Source organism: Hippoglossus hippoglossus, chromosome 16 (genome assembly GCF_009819705.1).
Source record: "Hippoglossus hippoglossus isolate fHipHip1 chromosome 16, fHipHip1.pri, whole genome shotgun sequence".
NCBI classification, from domain to species: Eukaryota; Metazoa; Chordata; class Actinopteri; order Pleuronectiformes; family Pleuronectidae; genus Hippoglossus; species Hippoglossus hippoglossus.
Window position 1 is genome coordinate 21,382,518 of NC_047166.1, and position 12,132 is coordinate 21,394,649.

General features: G+C 37.7%; 1 long non-coding RNA gene across 3 annotated transcripts in view; it reads left to right on the forward strand.

Annotated features, from left to right (window-relative positions):
* The window catches only part of LOC117777531, a 29,648-nt gene extending 17,633 nt beyond the window's left edge, over positions 1-12,015 (forward strand). For all 3 annotated transcript variants that reach the window (XR_004616625.1, XR_004616624.1, XR_004616623.1), the window contains exon 2: positions 8,251-12,015. This is a non-coding gene — a long non-coding RNA (uncharacterized LOC117777531). The remainder of the gene's footprint in view (positions 1-8,250) is intronic.
* Positions 12,016-12,132: the final 117 nt, after the last annotated feature.

The following is a 12,132-nucleotide window of genomic DNA, read 5'->3' on the forward strand; positions in this document are numbered from 1 at the left end:
TCCTTTGTGAGAGAAACTGTCCTGATGCAGTATTTCGTTATTGATCCTCTCACAATAAATTAAGTTTTATTTATTTTGTCCTCATTCGTTTGTCCGGTTATCAAAAGAGTGTTAGTTTTTCCTTCTGTGTGCCAGACAATGAGTGTAGTGTTGACACATGTTAGTGCTGGCTGGTTAGTCGACACATAAAGGAACACACAGCCCCTCCATCACTATTCAGCCATTTTGTCTCTCTGTCTGTCACACTAGTGGAGTAGATGTACGTGTGCGCGCGTGTGTGTGTGTGTGTGTGTGTGTGTGTTTGCGTTTGTGTGTTTGTGAGAGAGAGAGAGAGAGAGAGAGAGAGAGAGAGGCTTTTGTTAAGGTAATGCTGAGAAGAGAGCGAAGGAGAAGACACCGTGAAAAATTACTCAGACCATATCCAAGTCCCAATGACCCAGACCAGCTTTCTCCATATAGAAAACATCAACTCTGATTAATTAAGTGATTTTTACCACGATAGTCCTTATTTATATATTAGCAGCAAAACAGTGGAGTGAAATCAAATATATTTTAGTCATAAATCGTTAGGAATGTGTTGTGCGAGGTAGTGATCCACTAGATCAGTGGGCCTGCTGTCTATTGTGTGTTAAGTGGATTAACAGAGTGGTCAGTGAGACAGACAGCCAAAGTGGCAACCATAACCATTGTTTACAAGCTTGTGTCGCCTCTGTCGCTTCACATTTTCATACGATGCTGATTTGTTGTCTTAGACTTTCTCACAATGGCTGGACGGAGTTTGTGCAAAATCGTTGTGTAATCTTTTTGATAAAAGCATGGAAGTTGGCCCAGTGACATCTCACATATTTACAGACATGTTATAACTTCACACCTACCTCACTGTGGTTGCATGTGAGACTGGATTCTATATAGATATATTTCATAGTAATAGGTTGTTATATTCACATGGTGGTTTTATAACAGATTGATAAACTAATATCATGCAAAATGCCAAATTAGCGATTGTTCTTGTAAAGCAGAACATTACATATTTCATCATTGTGAAAAAAAATTTCTTGTCAGATAACTTTAAATGTCCAAAGAAATACAAGTGTTATTTTGTCTTGTTTTAAATGTCTCCATTCCATTAAACTGCAGCTCTATTATTTTCTATTTCATAAAGACATTTCCGGTAATGTGCTGCTCAGCCTTGTTAGATTCGTGATTTACAATTTTATTTGTAATATAATATAATTAAAGATTAGTCATCTGGTATACAGATTCAAAGCAAAGTCACACAGTGATCAGAATAATGACAATAATCACAATAATAATCACATAATTATATGTTTTCAGGTGGTTATTCAGATGTGATTATTACAATATATTGACATCAGTTTAATATCAATCATAATGTATTGTGAATGCTCTATATTAACTTGCTATTTCCAGTACCATTAAAAAAATGTAATCATAAAAAAAAAACATAATTAAAACATTTTCACACCCACAGACCATGTTCAGATCTGTTTCATCACCAAAACATGTTGTGTCTCCTCAATATTTAAAAAGTACAAATGAACGTGAAATAAACCATCAGCAACAGAGCTTTATTTAGCTTTTACATTGAAATGTAATTAGCTAGGATTGTTAATATATTGTTTACCATTTGTAAAGAAAATTGTTAATTATAGGGTCTTTTTATATGTCAAATACTTTCATAATTAAATAGGTTAAAAACAATTATTACATTATTATTATTATTATTATTATGTTCTATAATTTAGCTTAACTAATTTTCTCACATATGAAGCAAATCAAATTATCGTACAGCGCAGCACCTTCATTGGCTTGATATGTTGAATGCACCTTATTTGATGGATACAGTTTTCCTGTCAAATCAAAAATGGTGCAAGTAAAGTTTGCCTTTCATTTTCTTTTTCTATGTGTATAGTTTTTTTCCATCAGATGTGCCAATCTTCTGAACTACTACTTGTTTTACTGCAAAACCTGTTCTTTTGGCTGTGGACCCTATGACATACGATCTTGTTTTAAGTGAGATTTTTGACCTTGAGCTCAGAGTTCATTCTAAATAGAGTTTGAACTCCTCAAGTTCATTTGGTTCTTTTTATCATGACCACATAGGATCTCAGGCACTGAACAATCTCCTGAAACATTAACTTGCAGTTCCATTTCAAACTTGATTTTAATTTCTTCAGTTTCTTAATATTCATTTCTAAAATAGTCTTATACATAAACTATATTTATGTATGTATGTATGTATGTATGTATAAATATATATATATGTATAGCTATACATCAATATAGGGAAGCCACAGGCATTGTGATGGGAAAAAATATGTATATGTAAATCGTTTTTTAGCTTTTGATCAGACTTCTAATGCTAAATGATTTCAAGTGAATCCTCTTTCATATTTATTATCACACTACACATTTCTTATCTCTACAGGTAAAAATTACTCACATCTTTCAGATTGATTATCAAGCTCTCTACATCACTACCTGTAATATCTACAGCACGTCTGTATCTATACACTTAACCTTACTGACAATATATCTACATGATAAGATTTCGATAATTTTGATAATTTCTAACACACACACATCACACATCTGATATATATATATATATATATATATATATATATATATATACACATATATATATATCTCATTAAGATGAATGTGTGTAAAGCCAATTTCCCTCTAACCATTGAATCTATTACCTCCATTCATTATGTTTGGATGAGGCCTATGATGTAGGCGGCTATTCATGTCCAACCGTCTACATAAACAGAAACGTGTCATTGTGATGGTGTGTGTGTGTGTGTGTGTGTGTGTGTGTGTGTGTGTGTGTGTGTGTGTGTGTGTGTGTGTGTGTGTGCTGCAGATTTTTAAACTAAAAACAATACTCTCTATCTCTCTCTCTGTTTTTCATTTTTTCACTCTTTCCATCAGTGTAACACATTTTCCCTGTCATGAACACACACACACACACACACACACACACACACACACACACACACACACACACACACACACACAGGGTCTGTCAGACATACGGAGGATCAGTCATGCTGGAGGTCGTCTATGGGCCAACTTGACATTGTTGTCTATAAGCTGCTTTGGGGCGAGTGGAGAACTTTAAAGGACAATTCCAAATAGTTTGTAGAAGAAAAGGCTTTCTCGCTTCACATATAGCTTAGTGTGCGTGAACCAGGCTTTGTACAGAAGGGGGAGGGCATGAATTCATTTCAACTCATTCTCGGTTCAACCCCTTCCAAATGTGAAAAGAGAGTGCAATTGATTTGCTAATGATAGAGTATTCAGTCCTAATAAGGTGGATATGACAACCTTGTCCTCCTCGATGGTGACACGTTTGGAAGAAAATTGGCTTCCTAAATTGATTAAGCTGAAGGTGAACTGGAGCCAGCCGTACAGGATGTTGTGTTATGCTACGAAAAGATGATTTGATATAAACGTGATACAGCTGTTTATATCAGGTTTATTGCTCAAATTTGTTGGGGCTGAACAGATCATGATTATTGAATCATCGCGTAACAATGGAATATGTGCTCAATATTGATCTATTTAATGGCATCACTTTCCTTGTCTCAGACAAGGACTAGCGCAGGATGACAATCTTCCATCTTTGGAAACAATAATTTGACATGCTGAATTTCAGATTATTACATTTTTCTACTTAAATCATATTGTCTGTGCCTGCTTCATTTTCTGCATGTATGGTAACATGTATTTTAACTATGGGTCATCTATTTTTTTTCTATTTTAAAATTGTGTGTAATTGTAATATTAAAGGGATTTATTTCCTCATTCAATTCCCTTATTTAAATTTCCTTGAACTGATAATCATTTATTTAAATAATAATGTTCAGTGATACAGTTTATGATTGTTGTTTGTCTTGTGTCAATTTGTTTACCCTCAAACAGCTGTTAAAACATATGGCCTGGCATTATTTTAGCATTGTATGATTTATGTTTTCTAGTTTATCCAACATAAACCACATCTCTTATATTGTGAATAAAAAATCACTGTAGAGAACTATTTGAAATGACCCCCTTATTTCCCATCAAACTAACATTTCTGCTCGCTCTTGCCTTGTAAAAAATAATTTCTTACTTCACAGTTATATGACAATAATATTGACGGTCATTGGATCAGGCAGTGAATGTGACACAAATGGCACATAAATCCAGATGTGGCTGGTTTTAATGAGCAGCTGTTAGCGATAATCTATGTGATAAATGACTTTTAGCAGCTTTAAACCCTTCGGCTGCAGGATCTCTCCATGTGGAGTGTAATTTGAACATGACATCGTGATAAGTAATGAAATATCAGGGAGCAGTGGGATCGCTCTGGTGCATCCGCCGCACATTCACAGTGTCATGTTGACTGTAATCCAGCACATGGCCTCCCTCCCTCCCTCCCTCTCTGTCTGTCTGTCTGTCCGGGGGGTGACATCGGAAATTTTCTTTCAATATGGAGTAAAACTCAGAGGGAAACAAGCGCAGCTGCAGTGCACGGCCTTCCTTGTCCACAGGCTTGTTGTGCTAGTTGCCATATTGTGCTGTGCCATAAACATGTGATGGACACAGTGCAAGAAATCTCAGCGTGATTTTACAGTTAGATCACAATTACACCACTGCACCGTGTAACTGTGAATAGCTGTCTCTAGGTTTCAGCTGTGTCTGACTATCAGACCCTCAATTTGCTCCAGCAGAAACCAGCATGAGTGTTGCCTCTCTGTCTGCACAGGATGGATGCGGGATGGGGGGACTTTTACCATGGCAACCACTAATGCAGTATAGATGCAGAGACCGAGCCTTGGCTACCGCCGTAATAATACTGGATTCATGGAAGGCAGGTGAAATGTCATGCAGGCGGTTGTGACCGAGGAAAGCTTTTGATGTCTGGAGTGGTCAACACTAAAATCCCACTGGTCTCTGCTGTAGAAATGAGGTTATTGTCTAGAATTAGTTCAGCACCGCAGCATCCTTTCTATTCAGTCACTATTCAGCAGTTTGTAGATGGCCTCCTGTATTGTATTACAGCACCACTTCTTTTTTTTCATGTTAGCTCTGACAATATTGTCAAGTGTCTCCTTCACATTGTTTTCCTATATCGGCTTATACTGGTCAATCCTCGTAATCCCACTGTAGCCGGACTCAAATATCTGCTCCCTGCAGTGTCATCTCACCTTTTTCTAGGATTTCTGTTTCCTTCTCCTCACACACTGGATTACAAATGGACGTGTTTGAAAAATGACACCTAGAATTTTCATTACGGTATCTTTGTCTTTTATAATCTTGCCATGTTTGCGCTGTCCAAGAAAAGAGAAGCAATTTCACCTCTGTACATTCAGTGGTTTAGATGATGCAATGTTTACATGTCCCGTACACTAAAAATTCACTCTCTGCTGAAAGATGCAGGGGTGCAAACTAAATTAAATAGCATGTATTGAAGGTGATAGTGAAGAACGTTGGATTATTATTCAGGGTATTTTATATTGCATATTAAATACACTAGGCCTCAATAGATAAATGTCATATTCATAAATATAGGGGATACATTACTTAAAGAAATACACATACATTTGAAATTGGTCACAGATTGAGACCTGTGCAGTCCTGTACCCACTGTGTGTTTAAAAAATTATGTTTGGTTTGTCTGGCTGCATGAGAGCCATTTTTCAATAAGGCCATAAGTCAAAGCCCTTGACACGAAAGTGTCCAAAACAAACATTGCATCTATGTGTTCCCTGTCCATAGCACTTCTTTGGCCTGTGCTGCTGTTGTAATGTGCGTGTGTGTTCCTGTGTTTGAGGGGGTATTTGTTTTGTCTGCCCCTATCTATAGTTCAGTCCTGCCCCTTTCTTTCACAGCTAGAGAAAGGAACCACACCCCTCAGACCTAGGCCCAGTGTATGTGTGTGTGGCATTATGCTCTCCTGGGATTTGGGGATTTCTTTAGCAGTCTCTCTTAGGGTAACCTCAGGAATAACTACATACACACTCTCTCTCTCTCTCTCTCTTTACATATATATATATATATATATATATAAATTAAATGTATTATTTAGTTGTATAACCCTTGCTTGCAATATTATATTCTTCACTTCTGATGCTTTCCCAGCCTTTTACTGCGGTAAGTTGTAAGTCGGGCAGGCAAAATATTCTAAATTCATTCTGCTCTTAACGTCATGTGTCTTATCTTCAATAAAGATTAGTGAGTCCGCTCCAGAAGCAACCATTCAAGTCCAAGACACGACACCACTCCCTCCAGGCTTCACAGAACCTGTTTGTTCTGGATCATGAGGAGATCCTCTCATTCTCCACGCTTGGGCCTTTCTGTCACTTTGATTGAGGTGAATCTTGATCTCATCAATCCAGAAAAACTTTGTTCCAGAGCTTTTACACCTCATCTCTTATTTGCTAATTCCACTCTGACCTTCCAGTTGCTGCTGATTGCATTTTGTGGTTTGGCTTCAGTGTCCCTGCTCTCAAATTCCTCTTCAAATAATGTTGTTGTCCTTGACCGATCAGGTCCCTAACTAGGTCAGAAACTTATGAACCCCGCAACCATGATGCAAGTGTTTCTCTAAACCATAGTGACTGTGTCGTGATGACTACTCTCTGTACGATGTCTCCTACACCAGTATTCTTTTTGATTTTTAGTACATTCTGAATTGTTGTATGGGTTTTGCCCAATGTTTGTGAAATGGCTCTGATCGATTCTCCCTCTTTTCTCAGCTTCAAAATGGGTTGCTTTTCTCCCATAGACAGCTCTCTGCTCTTTATGTTGTTTTTACCTTTTCAACAACAAATGCAGTCTTCAGAGGTAAAATCAAACGCTGAAAGAGTATGAAAGATAGACACATACATCCAGAGTATTCACAGAATTCAATGCTTAAACAATGAATGTAGTTGGGCAAAAAGAATCACCTGTCAGTCACATGTTACAATATTTTTGCTCACATGAAAAATGCATGGATTTGAAGAAAAGGCGCTGTGTCCTAACACATCCAGACGTAAATACATAAAAGCTGAAATTCTGAACTCGTGTTTCATATTCATCTTTTGATCTTAATCCAAATGTCGCTGGTGTCCAACAAAACAAAGGCATTGGCCCTTCCAATATTTATGGTGGGGACTGTATATATATATACATGTACATATTTTGTCTGCCTGTGTCGTGTGTGTGTGTGTGTGTGTGTGTGTGTGTGTGTGTGTGTGTGTGTGTGTGTGTGTGTGTGTGTGTGTGTGTGTGTGTGTGTGTGTGTGTGTGTGTGTGTGTGTGTGTGTTTAGACAGAGAGGGCGAGACACATGACTGAGGAAATACCATACGCTGTATATCCATATAGGAAGTCTTAAAGGAAACATTCACAGACATGTAGAATAAATTAAAGACTGTAGTTCACGTATGTCAATGCAGCTACACACACACACACATATGGAAACACACCGAGTTGGCTTCAGCCAATAAAAAAAGAGCTTGAATCTGACCTGTGCCTCCTGTGAACATAAACCCTCAGGGAAACCAAAACCCTCCTGCTTCAGTGTGTGTGTGTTATTAGTGTGCTATCCTGAGGTTTGTGTTATCGTGGGCTCATCCTGTGTTTAGTGAGAGCAGAAGCCACACACACACGTGCAGTTTCCTCAGTCGTGCATTAAGCCGGATGAGTGCACAAGTCAGGATAATTGTTGGTTCAGTCAAGGTGTGTATTTATTTGTGCACTGCGAGTGGGTAATAAAGTATGCAATCCCCTCAGGTTTGGTTGTGTGTGCCGGTGTGTATCGAGATCCTTAATCTGCTTTTCACATGCATGGTGTTGTTTTTTTGTCAGTTTTAGAGGACGGTAATTCTTTTAATGTTTGGAACGTCAGACCACTTCACCATGTGAAGAAATAAAGAAGGTTGATGGCTTCATGGACTCAGTGAACATATTTTATTCACTATTAGTTGTTTCCTTTAAAGCTGAATTGACCGCAAGCTGCATACATGATGTTGAATAACATCAACCTTAACGTGTCCTGCATTGCAAGTCAACATGTGACACATTTTTCTTTACTACTAAGGATTGATAATTACTGTGCTACATTAATTAAGTTTTACCTTTTACAAAGTTTTTATGAACTACATGTATAGTTATAAATAAATACAAAATTGCCATTATAAATGCACTATATGCTTAATATAAAATATGCTGTCTTACTGTCAATAAATTGCAGGTGTCAATCCTCCGGCGAACTCGTCCAGCTGCCACAGTGGAACATGAAACGGCCTCTCCAGCTGGAAGAACAAGAGCTATGTGGGCTCCCTGAAGTGGCACAACACCGGGCCATTGGAGGGCCGCAGCGTGTTTGGGCACAGAACAATCTGTGTTATTTCAGCACAGCTTGTTGGATGGAGAGCCATTTCACAGGCATTATGGATTAATCTTTGGCAGGATCTCTCCAGGATCAAACCAAATTGGATGTTTAACCTCACGTGTCCTCGAGCTGAGAGTCCTCCTCTGATAAACCGGGATAGAGAGGATTGAATGTGACCCACATATTTTTTCTCAATGTATTACCTGACTCCCTATGAAGGGATGGAAATGTAGTTACTCTGTACAGTGAACATCCGTCTTCAGGTGAGTCATCTAAAGAAATAAAGATTCATTGTGGTTAAAAAGAGCTTTCACTTAATACAAAAAAAGTTTTAATGGGCTTTTTTTCCCAGCTAATTCTAAGCTACTTGTATTGTTTTGTTTTAAATAAAATTGTAAATTGAATAAACTGTAAGAGCGATAGCTTTTTACCTCAACTCTTTGACTTGAAACCTCTCCATTCTTACACTAACAGAAGAACAGATTTTCATAGTTTATCTATATTTATTACTCCTGTTTATTTTCATTCGAGACACACAGAAACTAGATTCACGGCTGAAAACGTCTCATCTCTTCCTTCACTTATTATTACCTGTTTGTTATTTTGGGCTGCAATGTAGAAATATTAAAAAGTTCAGTATGACAGGGGAAGTGATTGACAGGTCTAAATTTAACTATTCACATACAGGAATAACTGTAATGTAACAAAAGAGGTCGTATAGCAGTGTGTGGAAATAGCAAAACAAAACAATGTGAATGGAATTTCATGAATGTGATCTGATTTTCTGTATAATCCCACACGCATTGAACACGAAAGCTGACTGTGTTTTTCAATGAAACATCTTGACACAGAAACACTGAGCGCAGAGACAGTTTGATTGATGCAAAATGAGTCACAGATAAATTTACACGAACGGTAATTTCGATTTTTAACCCTGGTTCTTGATCCTGGACCAGTGGTCACAAAATGATACAGTGTATGTTTACAGTGTGGTTCTGAATAAACCCAGCTCTGAAGCTGCAGTGCAGCACCCTCTGTTGAAACCCTGTCAATCCTCTGCTGTCTTTGTTTAAGGAGTTCATGTTACATTATTTATTCCTGTTGCTTTTGCATTGTGTGACAGGAGCAACACACAGCTTTGATTGCTGATACATCTGTCAGAGACACAATAACATTTTGAAAAGGCTGTAATAATCAGTGAACTAAAAGACGTCTGCATTTTGATTTGTGATGGGCCAACACATGTCCAACTGGTAAAGGTTTTCAATGTACAATATAAAAAAACATGCAACATGCTCCTTTTCACTGCTATATGATCTTAATTATCAGATGTTTGTGTTGTCAAGGTCAAAGTGAAATATAAACAGGTACACAGTTCAATTCCTAGAAATACTTTTAGGTTAGCTCAACTTTATTTCACCAATAGAAAGACAGTTAACTGGTTACAAATCACATCATAACAAAAGTATGTTATTATTATGGCAGTGCACCATTCTCCCTGTTCAGAGATACGTTTTTCATTATTTAATTTTATCCTAGAAACCTGACCCACAACTACAGTGTTTAGTGTTTGATATGAAGAATATATACTGAGTAAAGATGGAGTTTAAGTGCCTTGCTCATGGAAAAAAGATATCCTCAGCCATATTAGAGACACACCTCACCAAGCACATGGTCCCCAAACCACTGCACTTCCTTTCTGCTGACATATGTTTTGGAATATAATCAAAAGATCTCACATGCGATGTGACGTCATCCTGTTTTCTCCAGTCACCCACTGTGCCACCACTCAGAGTCTGGTTATATCAGCACGGTCCCGAGAGATCACGTGACTGCGTGAACTGATTTCACAAACCATGGCTGTATATTAAACTGACTGACAGTAATTCTCACTGTGGCTTGAAATCCGTTCAAAATCATATGAATCACTCACAGTTTCTGTAAATGTCAGTGTTGCAATCTAATGACACAAGGTGGACTCACACTAGGTGATGTCATAATTATCATATGTTCTATCCCATGTGCTGCACTGTAAGAATTAGAGTTTGGCTTTCACTAACTTATTCCACCCACATGCTGTAAATAAAGGTTAATGAAATAGCCTGCAGGCAGATGAGAAGAGAGACTTGTTCCTGTGTTTGTCCATGACAGTGTCACCTGTAGAATGAAGGGATAGTGTGAAGGCAGCACATTACTGCTCTCCATCTTTTATTACACAGACATTAAGCGACCGAACACCGACTAGAGGACTTGTAATGCATATTTAAATTTCCTACATGGTTTGACTCACTTAGTATGGAACGAAATAAAAAAAGTCATCTGAAAATTAATAGCCACAACTCTGTGATCTTAGAATAAAAGAGAGATCACACTTTTCCCTTAAAAGGGCCTCGGCCATGCCCATAGATCACTAATAATTCTAATGACTGAATCTGCTTTCTAATGGAGTCAGGAAATATGATTAATCTAAGTCTATAATATTTTGAAGAAATAATCCCTTTAGGAATGCAGGCATTGTTTGATCAGTTAAGTCTATAATACAATTAATTGCCTGAACTCAGATTTTCTCCCACTCAAACTATAAAAAACAGTGGTAATGAGTCACTTCTTTTATATATTCCCTTAACGTGTGAGATTTGATTTAATTCACAAACACAGGCAAATGTATTTCATTCATCAATAACTCAATCACTGGGTTACAAATTCATCAGGAAGGTGCTCCACCCTGCTGCAGGACCAGAGGCCTGATCACCTGATCGCTTTAGGGACCCCAACACCCAATGAAATGCTTACACACATATTACAAGAACAATCTGAATGTCTGACAGAACAGTGGTTTGTGAACAGGTCAGCTCCTGAGACTTGACATTTGACATGAACGGACATTCAGTGTCTGTTAATCGACTGCCAACATAGTGAAGAAAACCTGTTTGTTGTTTTCAAAGTTTATTATTGTGTGCTGTCATTGGAGATATTCACTCAATTTTGTATTTTATTTTTAGGGTGGACATGAAATCTTTCATTTATGTTGTTCATCTTCATCTTCTCTGGTCTAGTAACATATATGCTTATGGTTACACCTCTGCTGAGATCTTTATATAAAAACCCTTATGTGGATATCAGGATAATTCATACAGACCCTGTAGTTGCAGAGATACTCTCTAATAATTCCAGCCATGTAACATTTAAGCATTGGCCTGGGAAAAGAACCGATTTTAAGAGGTTGAGTCTTAGTTTGACCTTTGGTGTCACTTAGCTTTTTGATAAGGTGATCACATTGTTTGGTAGCTCTAATGAAACTTCTGTCTTTATAGTGTTTTTAAACCGGTTGTTCATTACTGTGTATACTACTGATAGTGTGGACTACTTTTTGAATGTGTGTGTCATTTGTTATTCTGCTGATAAACGGTGAAACTCTGACTCATTAATCGGACTGAACGTGGATGTGTCACCGTTCTCAGGTGTAGAAGATTCTTTCAGCCCAGGAAGTTTGACTTGGATTGGATTTCCCTGTTCCTAGTCGGCCGGAACTTCATTCAATTGTGTATTCATACTCTGCTGCGGGCAGTGATTTATTTTTCGTTTGCTTTACATTGTTTGAATGAAATAAAACTCACAACCAAGCCGCGTGGTTTCATGTTAGATAATAAATGTGTATGAACGTGAAGTAGTTGTGTGAATGTAAAGATTTATTTGATTTGGGTTTCTATTTTATTAGAACGCAGGGCAGGATACGCGACG